Source organism: Hypanus sabinus, unplaced genomic scaffold, assembly GCF_030144855.1.
Source record: "Hypanus sabinus isolate sHypSab1 unplaced genomic scaffold, sHypSab1.hap1 scaffold_298, whole genome shotgun sequence".
NCBI classification, from domain to species: domain Eukaryota; kingdom Metazoa; phylum Chordata; class Chondrichthyes; order Myliobatiformes; family Dasyatidae; genus Hypanus; species Hypanus sabinus.
In genome coordinates, this window is record NW_026781133.1 from 460,343 (window position 1) to 478,565 (window position 18,223).

The 18,223-nt window shown below is 42.8% G+C and overlaps 2 non-coding genes across 2 annotated transcripts; both read left to right on the top strand.

The window, feature by feature from the left end:
• Positions 1-15,480: 15,480 nt before the first annotated feature.
• trnaa-agc (transfer RNA alanine (anticodon AGC)) lies at positions 15,481-15,553 on the top strand. Its single transcript has one exon. It is a non-coding gene; the product is annotated as a tRNA-Ala (tRNA).
• A 500-nt stretch (positions 15,554-16,053) lies between these two features.
• On the top strand, positions 16,054-16,139 carry trnay-gua (transfer RNA tyrosine (anticodon GUA)). Its single transcript is given in 2 exon segments — positions 16,054-16,090; positions 16,104-16,139. It is a non-coding gene; the product is annotated as a tRNA-Tyr (tRNA).
• Positions 16,140-18,223: the final 2,084 nt, after the last annotated feature.

Consider the following 18,223-nt stretch of genomic DNA (forward strand, 5'->3'; position numbering starts at 1 on the left):
AAGTACCTTTCGAATATTTATACGAAAGCAGAGACCTCACGCCGCTCTCGGCGGTGATTTAATCGGTGATTATTAAAAATCCCTAAAATGCTGTTCCGTTCATCTCAACCTCCTGCCCTGTTGTCGTTTTAACCTGGGTCGTGCAGACTTGTCACTGGACTGCTTCACCAATCCCACCCCCCAAAAACAAATTCTCTTCCCTCCTTCTGAAAAGTAAACTCATATTTCCCCCTTCTCTTTCTCCGGGCACTGTTCAATTAACGGCCAATCTGTTTTCTATTCTTTGACAATTCCTTTTTTTTTTCCCGTCACCAAATTCTGAGCTATGTTCCTTGGTGTCAGCACAGTTCCCTCTAAAATGCGGGGGTGCGCAGCCTCGTCATAATTGAAACTCCCCCGCGAACATGGCATTTGTGGACAAGCAGCTGGAATTTCTTTTACACGATGCTAACATCATTTTGAAATTTTGCGAAAATCTTTCGAAAACTTTGGTAATATAACGATGAATTTAACTGTATTAATGAATATAATCCATAAATGTGCTAAACACTAAACGTACCACATTTACAGTGAAACATTTTAGCTTCAGCGAACGTGCATTGTCATTGTTTCAAGTTACAACACTGTCACAAATGGTCAACATGAAGACAGAATGGAAGTCGGTCGCTCACTGTTCAGAAACCACCATCGCCGTCCCGTCAGAACTTTTCACTGTTGCATCCTCCCTGTCAATTGTGACTGTCTGACAGTGTTTACGTGTCTTGTGTGTTATGTTTTGTCATCGATTGAATTGCATATTACAGATTTAAACAATATTACAAGTGCCGAGCACTTTTAAGACCGGGTAACGATGTTCTGCTCAGAGCAATGGTTTGTCCCCGAAGCAGTAAAATAAATGAGAGGGAAGGTTGCTGCGGTGCAAGATCTTGTTTTCAGAATCTGACCTTGCAATCGAATCAAACTCAGACTTTCGGAAAGAAGCGTAGGTGCGCACTTCAATAGCACTACCCCTCTCCTTGGAGATACCCCGCTTGGAGTTCTGTGAACAGTTTTGGTCGCCCTGTTATAGGAAAGGCAGAAGTCCGCTAAAAATGGTGCAGACAGTATTCACAGAGTTGCTGCAGGGAATCTTGGGATCGAGTTGCAGGGAGAAGTTCGGCCGAGTGGCATTTTATTGCAAAAGGCAGGTGACTGGCGGACGAGGTGAATTAAACCATTCAACTCCGTGGGGTAGGGGAATCGTGAACAAAAGGCGGTAGATTTTTCAGAGGGCAGAAATGTAGCTGGATTCCCAGCGACGTTTCCTCACATAGAAGTTGCTCTGTGTATTGAACAGCCTGACAAAGGAAATGGGAGAAACAGAGTCGTTAACAATATTTAAAGTGCACGTGGACAGTTTGACGAATCAGATCCAATCACGAACAACTGTATCAGATGGCCACGTCGGTCGGCATGGAGATATTGGGCCGAAGGACCCGTTTCTGTGTTCTATCATTCTTTGACTTTGCTCATCGCTGCTGCATCGGTGAACGTGAAGAGATTAATGTGAGCATGCGCAACTGTAAAACGCTTTATGCTGCGGTCACGTGTTCAAACAAGTAAAGTATCTTTTTACTTCCATTGATAATGTCCAGCAGAGATTTAATTTCAAGAGAACAATTGACGGCTGTGTTTCTGCCAAAAAGTACGTTTGATTTTGTTTATTCTTATTGTTGGTCATCTTTGCTTCACTGCAGTTAACCTTGTTGCAATCATCATTCTCAGCCGAGGAAACTGCGGTCTCTCCAAATGCGTCACGCGGTACCTGGTGGCGATGGCTGCGGCGGATCTAATGGTGGTGATTATCGAAGTCCTGTTTTACCAGATGAGTCGAGCATACGGATTTCATTTCGGAATCCTGGACAACGCTCCGTCCTGCCTTGTCCACTACGCCCTGTGTCACGTGGCCGTTGACTGTTCCGCTTGGTTTACTGTCGCTTTCACTTTCGATCGCTTTGTGGCCATTTGCTCCGCTAAATTTAAAACGAAATACTGCATCTCCAAAATTGCGAGTTTGGTGATCGGCGCAATATCTATCGGTTTCTGTTTAAAAAACATCCCATTTTACTTCATATATATGGGAGGAACAGTATGGTTGACGAGTGATAACTGGGTCTGTTTCGATAGGATTGTATTTCTTATTTCGGGATCGTTTGAGGGATTTTATTGGGTGGACCGTCTGTTGAATCCGCTACTTCCTTTCTTCCTCATTTTGACCCTCAATGCTCTGACCGTCAGACAGATACTGGCGGCGAGCAGAGTACGCAGGGGACTGAAGGGACGGGGAAATTGCGGGAAACAGCGAGATCCGGAGATGCAGAGTCGGAGACAATCCATCATTCTGCTCTTCAGCCTGTCGGTGAGTTTCCTTCTCTGTTGGGCGACAACCACTCTGGCCTTCATTCTCATGCGATGCCTCTACACAGACCTGGAAACGTCAGTCCGGCTTTTTAAGGCACAGTTTTGGGGTTCTGTGATTCAGAATTTCAGCAGCTGCACGAATACATTTATCTACGGAGTGACCCAGACCAGATTCAGAGAGCAGATGAAAGCTCTTCTGCTCTCCCCCGCTAATTTAGTTTTGAAGATTTTTGGAAGTCGATACCGCGCAGGAGAAAGCATCAGATAACTTCCCCGTTTCGGAATCAGAATCAGGTTTATTGTCACCGGCAGGTGTCGTGCAAAATAAACCCACATCAGCCATGAATAAATTGGGCTCTCTGAAAACGTTCCTGTTCTCAAACAATACCTTTGCTCCCAACAGTTCAGCTTTCCCTTTTCTTCAGTAAAATACTCTCATTTCCTGCTATAATTTACATAGAAACATAGAAAACCGACAGCACAATACAAGCCCTTTGACCCACAATGCTGTGCCGAACATGTACTTACTGAGAAATTACCTCAGGATACCAAAAGCCCTAAATTTTTCTAGGCTTCATATAGCCATGCCGGGGTTTCTTAAAAGACCCTGTCGTATCTACCTCCAACACTGTCGCCGAAAGCCCATTCCACGCACTGGCCACCACGTAAAAACTACGACTAGAATCTCTTCTGTACCTACTTCCAAGCACCTTATACCTGTGTCCTTTTGTGTTAGCCATTTCTACACTGGGCAAAAGCCTCTGACTATGACTATCAATGCCTGCCATTAACTTGTACACCTCTCATCCTCTGTCGGGTCCCAGGAGAAAAGGCCGAGTTCACTCAAACTACTCTCATAAGGCATGCTCCCCAATCCAGGCAATATCCTTGTAAATCTCTGCACCCTTTCCATGGTTTCCACATTCATCCCGTAGTGAGGGGGACAGAACTGAGCACAGAACTCCAAGTGGGGTCTGACCAGGGTGTTATATAACTGTCAGTTGCTTGTTTACTGTCCTTCTGTAAAATGTATTTTACCTTGCACGTTATCTCACCCGAGTATCCAATGTTGAAAACGCATCGATCCATTCTCGAAGCGTTCATTAGCTGAACCTTTGGAATGGATTGGCCGTGGCTGCCAATCCCGACATCCAATCCCTTTCTGTATTGCTTGGTATTTCCCTTTACCTAATGTTACAGTTTGCTTACTATAGGCAGCATTTTACTAGCAGACTTTTTTCTGCCTTTTTTTCTGTCTGAATAGACCCCTCTAGTTTCAGCACAAATCGGAACCCACACTCTGAATGAGATATGCTTTTGCTTCGGCCCAATATCGCTGTAATTTGAGAACACATCAGTCTCCCATGTCCTATTGAGCTGGCTGCTTGATGGAGAACATATCGATTCAAATGGTCTAAATCAGGATGTCTGGAATCGTACCGTACAATCCAGAATCGCTACAGCACTTTAAAACATTAATTTATTAACGAATAGTTTCCATCTGTATAAATATCACAACCGTCCCGAAATTGTTGCAAAGGTTGCACCACTTTGTTTCACATTAGCCTTTTCTGAACGAAATGTTTTAGACAGGGTGTGTTTGGCGTAAAATCAGTTTAGCAATCCGGAACTCGTATCTGCTTCTGGGTGCAATCACTGTTTGATGATTGCCTTCAAATTCAGACATTTGAATTTCCGTATTTGGACCCTAACGTGAGAATCCGTCTCTGACGGACAAAGACGTATCTCACACGTATATTGCTGTGGCTTCTGGAAGCTGCTGACTCTCCCGCTGCTCCTTTTATAATACTCCTTCTGTGATCAACCCGTATAATGCGCAGAGCACGATCTGTAATGGTGCTGCGTAATGGCCCAATGGAGCTAAATGTCATTTAGCCATGAATGCCCATTTAATATTGAACTATTTTATCAAAAGATCTGTCGGAGGTAATGCAGACCCTCTCGCAGAGTTTACCCGCGGAAGTAGCGTTTGAAGCTAGCGAGTATCAGTGTGATGCGAACAAACGTAAACCCATTACATGACTGTTTACCGCGATTAAAACTGATAGCAGACCTGAAGAATGTATCACAATCATATTGGCAATGGCGATCTGACCGCTAATCCGGCATTGAAAACAGATGAAATCAATTAAACTCAGATTCTCCCGAGTTATTTGGGCTCCCGCATTTACTTTTCCGGTTCCTTGCACTGCAAAGCCGTTGATCCATATCTCCCATTACGGGGTGCGGTATCCCTGAGCGGGTCGGCAATGATCACAGAGCCTAATTACAAATGCACTGAGTAAACTGTTTGTACTTGTCAGTAGGCAGCGAATGTCTTTACGTTTTTTATGGTCTGGAACAGGCCGGACCGTAGATTTACACAGCTGAACCTCCCTAGTAACCCAACTGATATATACATATATACAGCCACATGTTCGTGTGGAACTAACTTTCCCAACTCTGTGTGTGTGTGTGTGTGTGTGTGTGTGTGTGTGTGTGTGTGTGTGTGTTGGGGGGAGGGTTATTCTATTGGTTTACTTAGTTTAATTCCAATTGTCGGAAACGCTGTCGAGTTATGAACAGATTCCCCGATACTCAAGCGTATTAACAACATGACGGAATAAAAACAAATTTCCACCATGATCCGTGAATAGGACGGACAACATGGATTTATAAATGTTTCTATTCCACAGTGTCAAAGATACAGCAGGAAGTTCTGCAGCTGATCCACTTATTCTACGATTGTAGCTGTTGCCGGTCTGCTGAAGGAAGTGAATTGGAAGCGCGAGCATGAGCCCGTCACCCGTGAGCACATTGGACGAGCGGGACAAGCGATACTCCAACTATTCCGGAAGGCGGTAGTCATGAGTCATTCATTGTTATGAAGATGAATGATTTTTGGGGTACTTCACATTATCTTCAGCGGAACTAACGTAAAACTGTCAATTTTGCCTTAGTAAGGTATATCACAGTATTAAGTTTTACTACTCATGTTAAACCTTCATTTCTTGCCAATTAAACAAAATTTTCCAATACAATTGCTAAACTCACTTGACTTTCATTTATATGAGAGGTTTGGAGAGGTAGGGATTAGATTATCCTTGAAAGATGGAAGACGTGAGGGATCTGTCAGTGAATATATAAAAATGAAGCGCAGGAACCATGGACTGTTTCCGATCGCACTTTGAACGGTCAGTCTCGGGTAATACAAATAACGCGTCTCGATTCAGAACAGCATTCGAAACAGAGGAATGAAATGCCGCGAGTGGAGTCTATCGGTCGTCACTTCGACAATTTGCATTTCTAAAGTGAAATCCCTTCCAAAATTAAAAACAAAACGGGACAGAATCCTCCAATGATACAGCGGATGAATAAGCAAGTGGGTTAGGTCCTGATTTCCAAAAGGTATATAACAGGATGCAAGTTAATTGGGTGTCAGAAAGATTAAATATCTTGGAATAATAGAAACTGTTTCTGTACAGAAACAAAACAGAACACTATTATGTTTCCCTTTTCCTGGACTGGTGGAAGAGTTACAATCGATTTCCTCAGAGATCAGTTGCAGCAGAACATTGTTGTTCTTAACATTAATATAGAGCTGAGTAAGTCTGGAGTTGAATAACCAAGTGATGCAGTACGAGTAATAGAGTAACAGGAAATATTGCATTTAAAATTGAACACTGAGGATTAAGCAGTGTTTTATAATGAATCCCGATAAGAAACCACGCCTCTTGCACCACATTCTTGCACTGACGAATTATGTTTTCAACTAGACACATAGACCTCGGCATCAGCTAACAATACGGACACCACATCTCCTCCACAAGCCTCTTCCAATCCCCCAACGCCTTGCACCCTACCGGAACCCATTGATCCGGAAATTTCAACAAGCCTCCATCACTGACCCACGCTCTCACACTGAACACACCCACCCTCCACCCACTCCCAATGACCAGACGTCACTGCAAGATCTCTTCCCAGTGAGACGCAACCGAGTCCATTCCATTACCACGGGTCCTTGCCATTGAACTTCCGGACTCCAAAAGTTTTAAACAAGCCCAATTATCACACCGCCTCCCTTAAAATACCTTCAAAACCCACTTCTTCATGATCGACATATGACAATGGCTCTCTTCCTTCCCATTAGATTTTCCCTCTGACCCCAATATTCCAACAGTTACGCCGCCACATTAACCCCTGATTGGGCAATTACACGTCGGCCACTCCATTGATCGATATTCCACCAGCTCCTCCACGAACCGCACACCTCCAAATATACTTCCTACTGACCCAATCTTCGACAAAATGTTCCGTTCTGAATCCTCCTCTCCAACAGCTTCCTCCAACACAGCACATTCGCCATAGTTCCATTGAAACCATACCTCCACACTGGACCACAGCCCCAACAGATCCCACTAACCCCATTCATACCGACGTTTCCCAATGACTCTACACCTCGCCACCAAACTCAACCGGTTGCCCAATTCCCCATAGGTTATCCACGATACCGTAAACCTTCCACCTTCCAATGAACACGATATTTCTTCCAGCAGCTGCCACTGACTTCACACGTTCCCATGTACTCAGCAGCTCTCCGGTCCGTCATCTGATTTACACCCGTTCAAATGCTTCTTGTTCTGTTTGTATGATCTGTCATGTACTGACTCTGCACTAAGTGAACTCCGTTTCTCAGGAATCCCTGGAAGTTACAGTCCGATAACTTCCTAGTATTTCCTGAGGTACTATGCCTGCTATCGGACGCAATACCTCGGTCAAGGTCAAGATTTCCATGGCAGCATACAACCTCAAGGAGGACTCAAATTGAGCATGATCTGTAGGTTAAAGTAATTGTCGACGTTTCGAATCGAAACCCTGTATCAGCGCCAATGTTCTATCTAATATTCTGTATTTCACGGGGATTTATCTTCCTCTTTGAGGACCTTTCAAAATCTGTTGCTTTCTGGGCCTGATGAATGCGGGAGGGGCGTTGGCGGTGAGCTGAACGTCCCGATGTGTTTTACAAAGTATAACTGCTTGTGAATTGGAGGGCGCTAGCCCGATACTGTAATGGAGTCAGGTTCACCAGGAGGCTTTAAAGGCAATGCAGAGACAGGGAGCCGAGTTTTCGGGATGAATCCTATAATTGTCCGCGAAAAGAATATGGAGCGTATGACATCCTTGTGTCCAGTTCACTGGATTAATTCCGTGGCGGACAGGGATTCTCACCCTCAAAATCTGACCCTTTTCCTTGCTCACCTTTGTTCTCACTCTGACTTAAATGATCATCACTCTTATCCCCTTGGCAACCCGGGCTATCGCTCATCCAGTCAACGTCGGTTGATATTGCTGGTCGCAGGAATGTCGTGCGGAGCAGCCCCCATTCCTCTACCCTGTCCTTCACTCTCCGGTCTAACCTTTATGAAGAGTTTATTACCAGTCTGACTCCGTCACCTCCCTGTCCACTATTTCACTTGTGCCCCATAGGTTTTCCAAGGCTTGCTGATTCATTGCTCTAAACAATCTACCATCAGCCGGACAAACCGCAGAACATCTCATGCGCCAGGGTTTCCGTACACACGGTTTCCCACTGATAGTGTATCGGACAGAGGTGCTCGATTCACCTCCCAGCTCTGCTCAGTGGATCTGGCTTTGAGATAATTATCTTCCACCTAAACGAGAATCACGTAAACTAACAACTCGCTTTATCAGTCTCCTCAAATACATTAGGAAAATTAACTCGTTAGCGTTCGGATGACAGCTTCCCCGTTCTATGAGATTTCATCCCACCTTTCTTGCATCGAAATTGAAACAATTAATTTGACCCGGAATCCCAAGCCACACACTCCACCTAGGAGTTCAGACGGTGAGACAGTTCACACAATCCATAGACTGTTTAATTCGCGAAATTAAAGGGACACCTACAATACTTTGTAGTTTGTGACGGATAGGGTCCGGAGGAACCAGGAATATTTCGGATCTTGGGTTAACTTCAGAATTCCATTGTACGCTCAAGATCGCTGTGGGCCGTCAGGTGCCGGTCATAGGAAGGCGGGTTCTGTCACAAACCCGGGTCGCCGATGGAGTATTCTGGAGTTCTCAGCCTTCCTTACTGTTTTCGGTGTGTGTGCGTGTTCCCTGAGATTTAGTATTGATAGTTATAATGTATTGTTGCGTTTCTGGTGTTGATGTGTTACAGGTGAGACTTCTCTCATTCCCATGTGAGCAGCCATTGCCCCTGGATAGTTCCCATTAAATTTCCTTGAGACTTTGCCGGTGTCCAATTAAGTACCCGTGGACTTTCGGCTCTTATCACAATGGTTACCTGTAAGCTGCTCACGAATCGGGGGTTAAATTAGCTTTAGAAGGATTCCTCCGTACCCTGGAGTGTATTTAAAGTTGAAGGGCTAAACACTCGGGGCTCTGTCGGCCTGGTCCTTGCGTAATGAAATTACGGCCGTGTTATTTAAAATTGTACAAGAATGTGCAATTTCTACTGCTTTTGGCGCTTTTTTCAGTTTGATTAATAGAATTTCAAGTTTTGTTGAATCTTCCTGTGTGCAGCGTAACAATACAATTCACAAATTCCAAAACTCGGGCAGTTCCAAGTTAAGCCTCCTCTGTTAGGATATGAAACAGCTTCATACGTTTAAGCCGCCAGAAATCCCAGAGACAGTATTTTAGATTTTTGTTTTATGACCCTGGAACCATATGCAAGTCATGGTTCCCTGGTGTTGGTGCCGGACCAATAATTAAGGACCTGTATAGTGATTTATCAAAGACCCAACATTGATCGCTGCGACGCATCACTGGTCCCAGGCCTGTATTCCTAAATAAGGACATCCCCCATCCCTCTAGCACATTGTGCCACCTATCACGATGTCAATATCAATGCTCCGGTAGTGAGTGCCTAGCACTGCACATTCTTCTAACTTTTTTTGACATGATCATAAACTCAGTTCAATTCGCGAAACATTATCGCCCAATCCGGCTCTTCAGAATCCTTTCTCTGCATCTCTCACCAATAATATGAGGCTCAGTTCCCCTGCTCCTCCTTATAGCCCATCGGACGTAACGGCAATCCTGTCGTCCGCTGGTACCTGATTGATCTCAGTCGAAAGTGAAACTATCTTTGCCAGAGGCATTGCTTCTCAGAAGTGCCTGTGAAAGGCTGTGAACGCCCAGAGGTTTGTCCATCCATATGCTCTTCAGGTACGACACACCTATTGTGCTCAGCTACTGTTCCTGTGCAGCCATGAGCAGCGCCTCTGTCTGCCCGTCAGCCCTGCCATTTCGCCATTGATAAGACATTTTTGTGACAACCACCTCTGATATCTGGCAATGGTACATCACACGTGCTGTGGCTTGTCCTCCCATGGCCTCTGGTCCTCTGGCCCTGGTTCACCCTCTTCTGTTTCCATATCCACTGCCTGCTCTGTGAGGTATTCCCTTAAGTGCCGTAGGGACCATCTTCTTGACATATTCATGGGTGTTTCTCATTTCATCCAGGACTGTGGCCTTGACTCTTCCTAGCCCACGTCGTCCTTTATTCCAGTGTCGCTGGACGATGGACTGTGGATAGAATCCTCCGTGTCTTGTTAGAAGTCTCCGGGTATTGATATTGTTTTTAGAGTATAAATTAAAATATTTCGACCAAGATTACACACCCCGCGGTCCTCCAGAAACGCAAAGAATACTCCGAAGTAAAACGAGCATTAAAGAAAAATAAGATTAGATTTCAAACTCCGTACGCTGCTAAACATCGAGTGTTTTATGACAATGGGATGCACTTATACCAGACAGTGGAAGAGGCGACTACAGACATGAAGGCCAGTGGGTTCCCCGTCAGCATGACCAAAACGAAAGAAAGCCTGGCTGAGGAAATGTCCCGCTCGGCTTGGGAAATAGTGAGAGAAACGAGAAGGCAGGAGACGGGAGGAAGCCGAGAGAAACATATCAGGAAGAGACCGGGAGTGTCGCAAAGACAATCCTCACCCCCTTCAGAAGAGCCATAAGATTTGGCTAACTTTAAAAATGCTGAGAAGACAAACAAGAGCAAAAGTACACGGTGATATACTTATCTCGAGAAATACATTATAATGTGGATTTTATATTACTTAGCAAACACAAGGAAATCTGCAGATGCTGGAAATTCAAACAACAACACACACAAAATGCTGGTGGAACACAGCAGGCCAGAAACGTCGACAGCGCTTCTCCCTATAGATGCTGCCTGGCCTGCAGTGTTCCATCAGCGTTTCGTGTGTGTTGTTTTTTATATTACTTAGTTGTTATTCTCTATTAGCTCACTTACTCCTTTTTCCCCAGCAAAATGAGAATATATATATGTGTGTGTGTGTGTGTGTGTGTGTGTGTGTGTGTGTGTGTGTGTGTGTGTGTGTGTGTGTGTGTGTGTGTGTGTGTGTGTATTTCCGTGTGTATATAGAGAGATAGGAGTAAACAGGGAAATATTTTCTGTGTAATGGATTTGTTCACTGACATTTATGAATACTGCAATGGGGGCCCTCAACTCACAAGTAGGAGGGGTTATCCCCACAGCTGGACATTTCCTCTAGCTCAACGCAGGGTCGTCTACTGGAGACCTCAGCCTTGGAGTCACACGTTTGTTGCCATTTTTGTTATTATTTGCGTTTCTTGGTTCTTATTTGTACAGGGAGTAGATCGATTAAGTGTTATTCTAATTTCAATGATACATTGACAGATAAATACAGATGGATAAGGACAAGGTAAAATTCATTTATTTTAATGTAAATGGACTATTAAATACAATCAAACTTAAGAGAATTTTATCCAAAATGAAAAAAATGGAACAAACCCATGTGGTATATTTACAGGAAACTCATTTAAGTGATAATGTTGATTTTGACCTACAAACAAAGAATACTATTTGGAAACTAAATTCAAGTCTACTAAATGATCCGTACTTTAAGGAACAAATTAAAAAAAGAAATTGGTCTCTGCTTGAAATTTAATGATAATGGAAAGGTTTCACCTCCCATTTTATATGATAATCTGAAGCGGTCTTAAGAGTGAAAATTATAGCGATATCTTCAAATAAGAAAAAAAGGAATAAAACATAAGGGGATTTACAAAATAAGCTGTAAGAACTAGAGAAAAAACACAAATTGAATTTGGCACAGGATACATTAGGGGAAATTAAAAGAATTAGGAATGAAATAAATAATTTGGCTACGAAAGAAATCAGGAAAAATTAAATGTTTCTGAAACAGAGACATTATGAAAGTGGATTGAAATCTATAATGGCGTGGAAACTGAAAAAAAAATTAGCAGAAAATACAATTCATAGAATTCGGGACACAAGAACGAAAATGATAAAAAAAATAAGCTAAGTGAAATGCAAGAAACTTTTGAAGTGTTTTACAGAACACTATATTCCAAAGTTCCAGGGGGAAGCATAACCAAAATTGACACCTTCTTGAATTCTCTAGAGTTACCCACTTTAAGCGAAGAACAAAATAGAAGGATGACTGATGACATAACTGAAGTTGATTAAAAAGCTTCAATTAGTCGGCTTAAATTAAGCAAGCCAGCAGGATTCGATGGGTAGACGGCAGAGTGGTATAAATAATTTAAAAATGAGTTAATTCCTGTTTTACTCCCCACACTGAACTGGCCCCTTAAAAAGGCACAAATGCCACCCAGTTGGATGGAAGCGATAATCTCAGCTATACCGAAAAAAGGCAAGGATAAAATGGAATGCGGGTAATTTAGAACAATATCCGTTCTTAATGTAGATTATAGGTTATTTACCTCCATCGTGGCCAAATGATTAGAGGAATTTCTACCCATACTGATAGGTAATGATCAGACTGGTTTTATACGACAACGCCAGACACAAGACAGTATACAAAGGACACTTCACATTATGGATCATATACACAAAATAATATCGAAGCAATAGTGGTAAGCATGGACGCTGAAAAAGCACTTGATTCGGTTAATTGGAATTTACTCTGCAGAGCTTTACATAGATTTGTTTTCCAAGACACAATTATTAAAACTATACAGACACTATATGACAATCCTGCTGCTAGGATTAAAGTCAATGGATGTTTATTAAATAGTCTTACCCTAGAAAGGGGTACGAGACAGAATTGTGCATGGCCACCACTACTCTTCGCAGTATCTTTGGAACTATTAGCTCAATACATCAGACAAAATGAGGATATCAGGGGAATTATTATTAAAGGGACAGAGCATAAATTGGCTTGCTATGCGGATGACATTTTGATCTATCTAGGGCAACCAACACACTCTTTACCTGAATTGATGCAATTCTTTGAACAATATGGTCAATTATCAGGATACAATATCAACATAGATAAAACCCAATTACTTTCATATTACTATAGCGCACAATAGAAATTGAAAGTTGATAACCCTGGGCATGGCACACAGTCTTTCACATATTTGGGCATCATTATCCCAAAAGATTTGGCAAAATTATCACAATGTAGTTATCAGCCTTTATATAAAAAATTAAGCAATATGTGTCATGATGGAGCCTGATTCATTTTTTCAGTTCAAGGATTAAGTCTATTAAAATTAATATACGGCCCAGACTGTTATAGCTCGTTCAGACCTTACCAATAGAGATTAATCAAAATCAATTCAATCAATATATCAAGGAATATTCGGCAAGGTAAAATGCCTAGAGTTCGTCTCAAAACTTTGCAATTAGCAAAGGAAAAGGGGGGATGGGGCCTACCTTCTCTTAGAGATTATTATATTGCAGCACAGTTGAGAGCTGTGATATGTTGGTGCAACCCAGCATATGACACTCATTGGAAAAACATTGAGGAGCAGGTACTTCCCATCCCCATACAAGCAATTTAGGCTGATAACGACCTGCAAAGTTACATAAATACTATTGATAACCCATGGGTGAAAGTGACTCTTAAAATATGGAAAACTACTATAAATGAATATAATCTAGAGGGAGACATTGTAATTATTAAATGGTGTGCATATGACTCTGATTTTACACCAAATAAATTGGATGCTAGATTTAAGGTCTGGACAGCTAAAGGAATAACAGTTCTTTGCAACATAATGAAAGACGGAACACTGTTCAGTTTTGAAATGCTTAAAGAGAAACATTTATTAGAAAAACAAGATTTTTATCGGTATTTACAAATGCGACAATATGTTAATAAGACGCTTAAAAATGTAACCAAGGCAAATGCATGCTTGATAGAACTCTTTAGAAAAGCATATAATTCAGATAATGGTAGTAGAATCATTTCAAGCATGTATAAGGGAGTGGCAGATCTAAAACACATTCGACTTCATACATTAAGTCAAAATGGGAGAAGGAAGGAGGGATAATTATATCTGAGGAAGAATGGTCATCAATATGGAGATATCAACGGCAGGTCACCAATTCACAGAAATGGAGGGAGTTCGGATGGAAAAACTTAATAAGATATTTTATTACACCTTCTCAGAAATCCCATTATGATGGTAACCCCCCTGTCTGCTGAAGAAATTGTGGAAATCAAAATGCAAATCATTATCATATTTTTTGGGACTGCCTTTTTATCAAAAACTATTGGAGGGGGATACATAATGCCCTAACAAGAGATCTTTAAATGTAAAATACCCTTTGAGAGTAAGACCATATATTTTGGATGTATACCTCAAGAATGGATGAAATGAGATAAATATTTAATGAATATACTCTTGGTGGCTGGTAAAAAGACTTTTTCTAGAAAATGGTTATCACAGGAGAGCCCAACTTTAAATACATGGATGGAAATTACAATGGACATTTGCAAAATGGAGTAGATAACAGCTTGTGTTAATCATAAGCTGGAACAATTTGATTCATACTGGGGAAAATGGTTTAACTGCATAATGCCTCATAGGCCTGATTTTAATCTCACAGATCAATGAATTTGTTGTAAAAAAAAATCACTCCCTACCTGTTCGTAGTTCTTTCCTTTTGTTTGTTTGTATTTTTGTTTCCACTGTTTTTATAAGTGTATATCCCAGATAAATACTTTGTGGAAATTTTGTGATATATAGGATTATATGATATATATGTACAATGTCTAAAATACATCTTATGGAGCTGTTTGTTTGATGAACTTGTTACATACCCCGTAACTGGGTGTCTGATCAGCAGAGAGAGAGAAGAATCCGTTGGAGTCTGGTGGTACCAAACTAAAGGTGTTTATTAGTAAACTGCACAATACAATATCAAAAATGCAAATATACATATAAAACAAGTTAGCAGTAATTAACCTAAAATGTAGGAATAATAATAAGCAATAATAAACAAGCTCTATCGATGTCCAGGGGTAAATGAATTGTCATAGGAAAGTATAGAGTTCAGTTTATAAATGCTGAGGTGATTATACTTGTGTTGAAAACGTTGGAGAGAGAGCGAGAACGACGGAGAGCGAGCGAGCGAGATGTAACTGCAACAGCTGTGGCAGGAAAACCTTTTGTGGCTTTCTTAATCCGTCGTGTTTTTGTGGTCATTCAGTTATAACCCCACCGTCCTTCAGCTAGACCGTTCTTCTGTGGTGGACTCTTCACTCTGGCATGAGTGGACACACAGACAAGTCCCCACCGGCCCTGCTGTAAATCTGTGAGCTTTACTGACCGATCACCTGGTTCGGTCTCCGAAGCCCCCACCTTTCTGTGGGTTCCCGACAGTCAATCAATGTCCACTAGTGTGTCTTAAGGGTGTCTCTCCAGACCTTTCTTTTATCCCCACTCACGGGGTCTCAGCTATCCATAGAGGGAAATTTAGAAATTGACAACATTCCGAACAGAACAGCCTTGGATTAACAATGTTTCCAGACAGGGATATTTGTTACACCTTCATTGTAATTGTCGGTATCCCGGGTAAGTACCTTTCCATTACTGATACGGAAACAGAGACCACACGCCGCTCTCAGCTACTGCTGAGTGAGTGAGTGAGTGTGTGTGCCTGTCTGTGAGCTGCTGATTGTGCATCGGTGAACAGTGGCAGGCATGCAATGATGTTTGTCCAATGGAGCAAATGCTAGGAGGCTAGCACGATGTGCTGGGGAATTAGCTCAAATGGTAGAGCGCTCGCTTAGCATGCGAGAGGTAGCGAGATCGATGCTCGCATTCTCCATCGACATTTTGTATTCCGAGGATTCGTCGCACCAAATCCCTGAACTTGGAATGCACAAAAGATGCGGTTGTGCGGAAAGTGTCTCTGTCAAAAGGGCCGGGAGAAATTGTCGTAGGTTTGCTGCGTTGAAAGCAGATTGGAGGAAAAGCCGGCAGGTAGCTGGTGTTTCAGTAATGCATGAGCTGCAGGCGACGATTCAGGCATAAATCAGGTGAGTGGTTAGAAGGACATTGCCCTGGTTACTGGGTGAAAAGTGAAAGCTGAGTAACCTTTGATTTGAACGGGCGAGGACGATCAAAGAGCTGTGTTGGAATCGTAGTGTCCCTAGAATTGTCAGAAGCGCGGTGATCGGCGTCATCCCGTGGCCTGTGGCCCCCAGTGCTGGAAGGACGAGATAATTGCCATAGGCAGGCTTTTGCCATCGGTCGACAGATGCCGGGCTGAAATCTGCAGAATGATTGTCGGTAGGAGCCAACGTTGAGAAACTTGGTGTCGCTTTTCCTTCCATAGCTCAGTTGGTAGAGCGGAGGACTGTAGAGGAAATGGAGTCATCCTTAGGTCGCTGGTTCGATTCCGGCTCGAAGGATCAGGACTTCTTTTACTGCGCCCGTCATCAATTCCATACCACAGACTCGCCATGATTGAAATTCGCCCGCGAACATTGCATTTGTGGACAAGCAGCTGGAATTTATTTTATACCATGTTAACATCATTTTGAAATTATGCCAAAATGTTTCGACATCTTTGGTAATATAATAATGAAATACTCTGAATTTAACTGTATTAATGAATATGATCCATAAATGTGCTAAACACTAAACGTACTACATTTACATTGAAGCATTTTAGTTTCAGCGTACGTGCACTGTCATTGTTTCAATTTACAACACTGTCACAAATGGTCACAATGAAGGCAGAATGGAAGCCGGTCGCTCACTGTTCAGAAACCACCATCGCCGTCCCGTCAGAACATTTCACTGTTGCATCCTCCCTGTCAATTGTGACTGCCTGACAGTGTTTACGTGTGTTGTGTGTTATGTTTTGTCATCGTTTGACTTACATATCAGATTTCTAAAACGTTACAAGTTCCGAGCACTATTAAGACCGGGTAACAATGTTCTGCTCAGAGCAATGGTTTGTCCCCGAAGCAGTAAAATAAAACAGAGGGAAGGTTGCTGCGGTGCAAGATCTTGTTTTCAGAATCTGACCTTGCAATCGAATAGTAACTCAGACTTTCGGAAAGAAGCGTAGATGCGCACTTCAATAGCACTACCCCTCTCCTTGGATATACCGCGCTTGGAGTTCTGTGAACAGTCTTGGTCGCCCTGTTATAGGAAAGGCAGAAGTCCGCTGAAAAGAGTGCAGTCAGTATTTACAAAGATTTGCAGGGACTCGCGGGATTGAGTTACAGGGAGAGGTTCGGCCGAGTGGCATTTTATTGCAAAAGGCAGAAATGTAGTTGGATTCCGAGCGACGTTTCCTCACATAGAAGTTCCTGTGTGCATTGAACAGTCTGACAAAGGAAATGGGCGTACAGAGTCGTTACTAATATTTGAAGTACCCATGAATAGTTTGACGAATCTGATCCAATCACGGAAAACGGTATCAGATGTCCACGTCGGTCAGTATGGAGATATTGGGCCGAAGGATCCGTTTCTGTGCTCCATCATTCTTGGACTCTACTCCTCGCTGCTGCATCGGTGAACGTGAAGAGATTAATGTGAGCATGCGCTACTGTCAAACGCTTTATGCTGCGGTCACGTGTTGAAACAAGCAAAGCATTTTTTTACTTCCACTGATAACGTCCAGCAGAGATGAACGATGGATTTTACCTCAATCGAACAAATGACTGCTGTATTTCTACAAAAAAAATGCTTTTGATTTTCTTTAATCTTATTTTTGGTCTTTTTTCATTCACTGCAGTTAACCTTGTGGCCATCATCATTCTCAGCCGAGGAAACTGCGGTCTCTCCAAATGTGTGACGCGGTACCTGGTGGCGATGGCTGCGGCGGATCTAATGGTGGTGATTATCGAAGTCCTGTTCTACCAGATGGGTCGAGCATACAGATTTACTTACGGAGTCCTGGACAACGCTCCGTTCTGCCTTGTCCACTACGTCCTGTGTCACGTGACCGTTGACTGTTCCGTGTGGTTTACTGTCGTTTTCACTTTCGATCGCTTTGTGGCCATTTGCTCCGCTAATTTTAAAACGAAATACTGCATCCCAAAAATTGCGGGTTTGGTGATTGGCGCAATATCGATCGGTTTCTGTTTAAAAAACATACCATTTTATTTCGTATACATGGAATGGGCATCGTTGTTGGTGAGGGGTCACTGGGACTGTTTCGATAGGTCCGTACTTCTTTTCTCGGGATCGTTTGAGGGGTTTTATTGGGTGGACCGTCTGTTGAATCCGCTATTTCCTTTCTTCCTCATTTTGACCCTCAATACTCTGACCGTCAGACAGATTCTGGCGGCGAGCAGAGTACGTAGGGGACTGAATGGTCGGGGAAATTGCGGGAAACAGCAAGATCCGGAGATGGAGAGTCGGAGACAATCCATCATTCTGCTCTTCAGTCTGTCGGCGAGTTTCCTTCTCTGTTGGGCGACAACCACTCTGGTCTTCATTTTCATGCGATGCCTCTACACAGACCTGGAAATGTCCATTC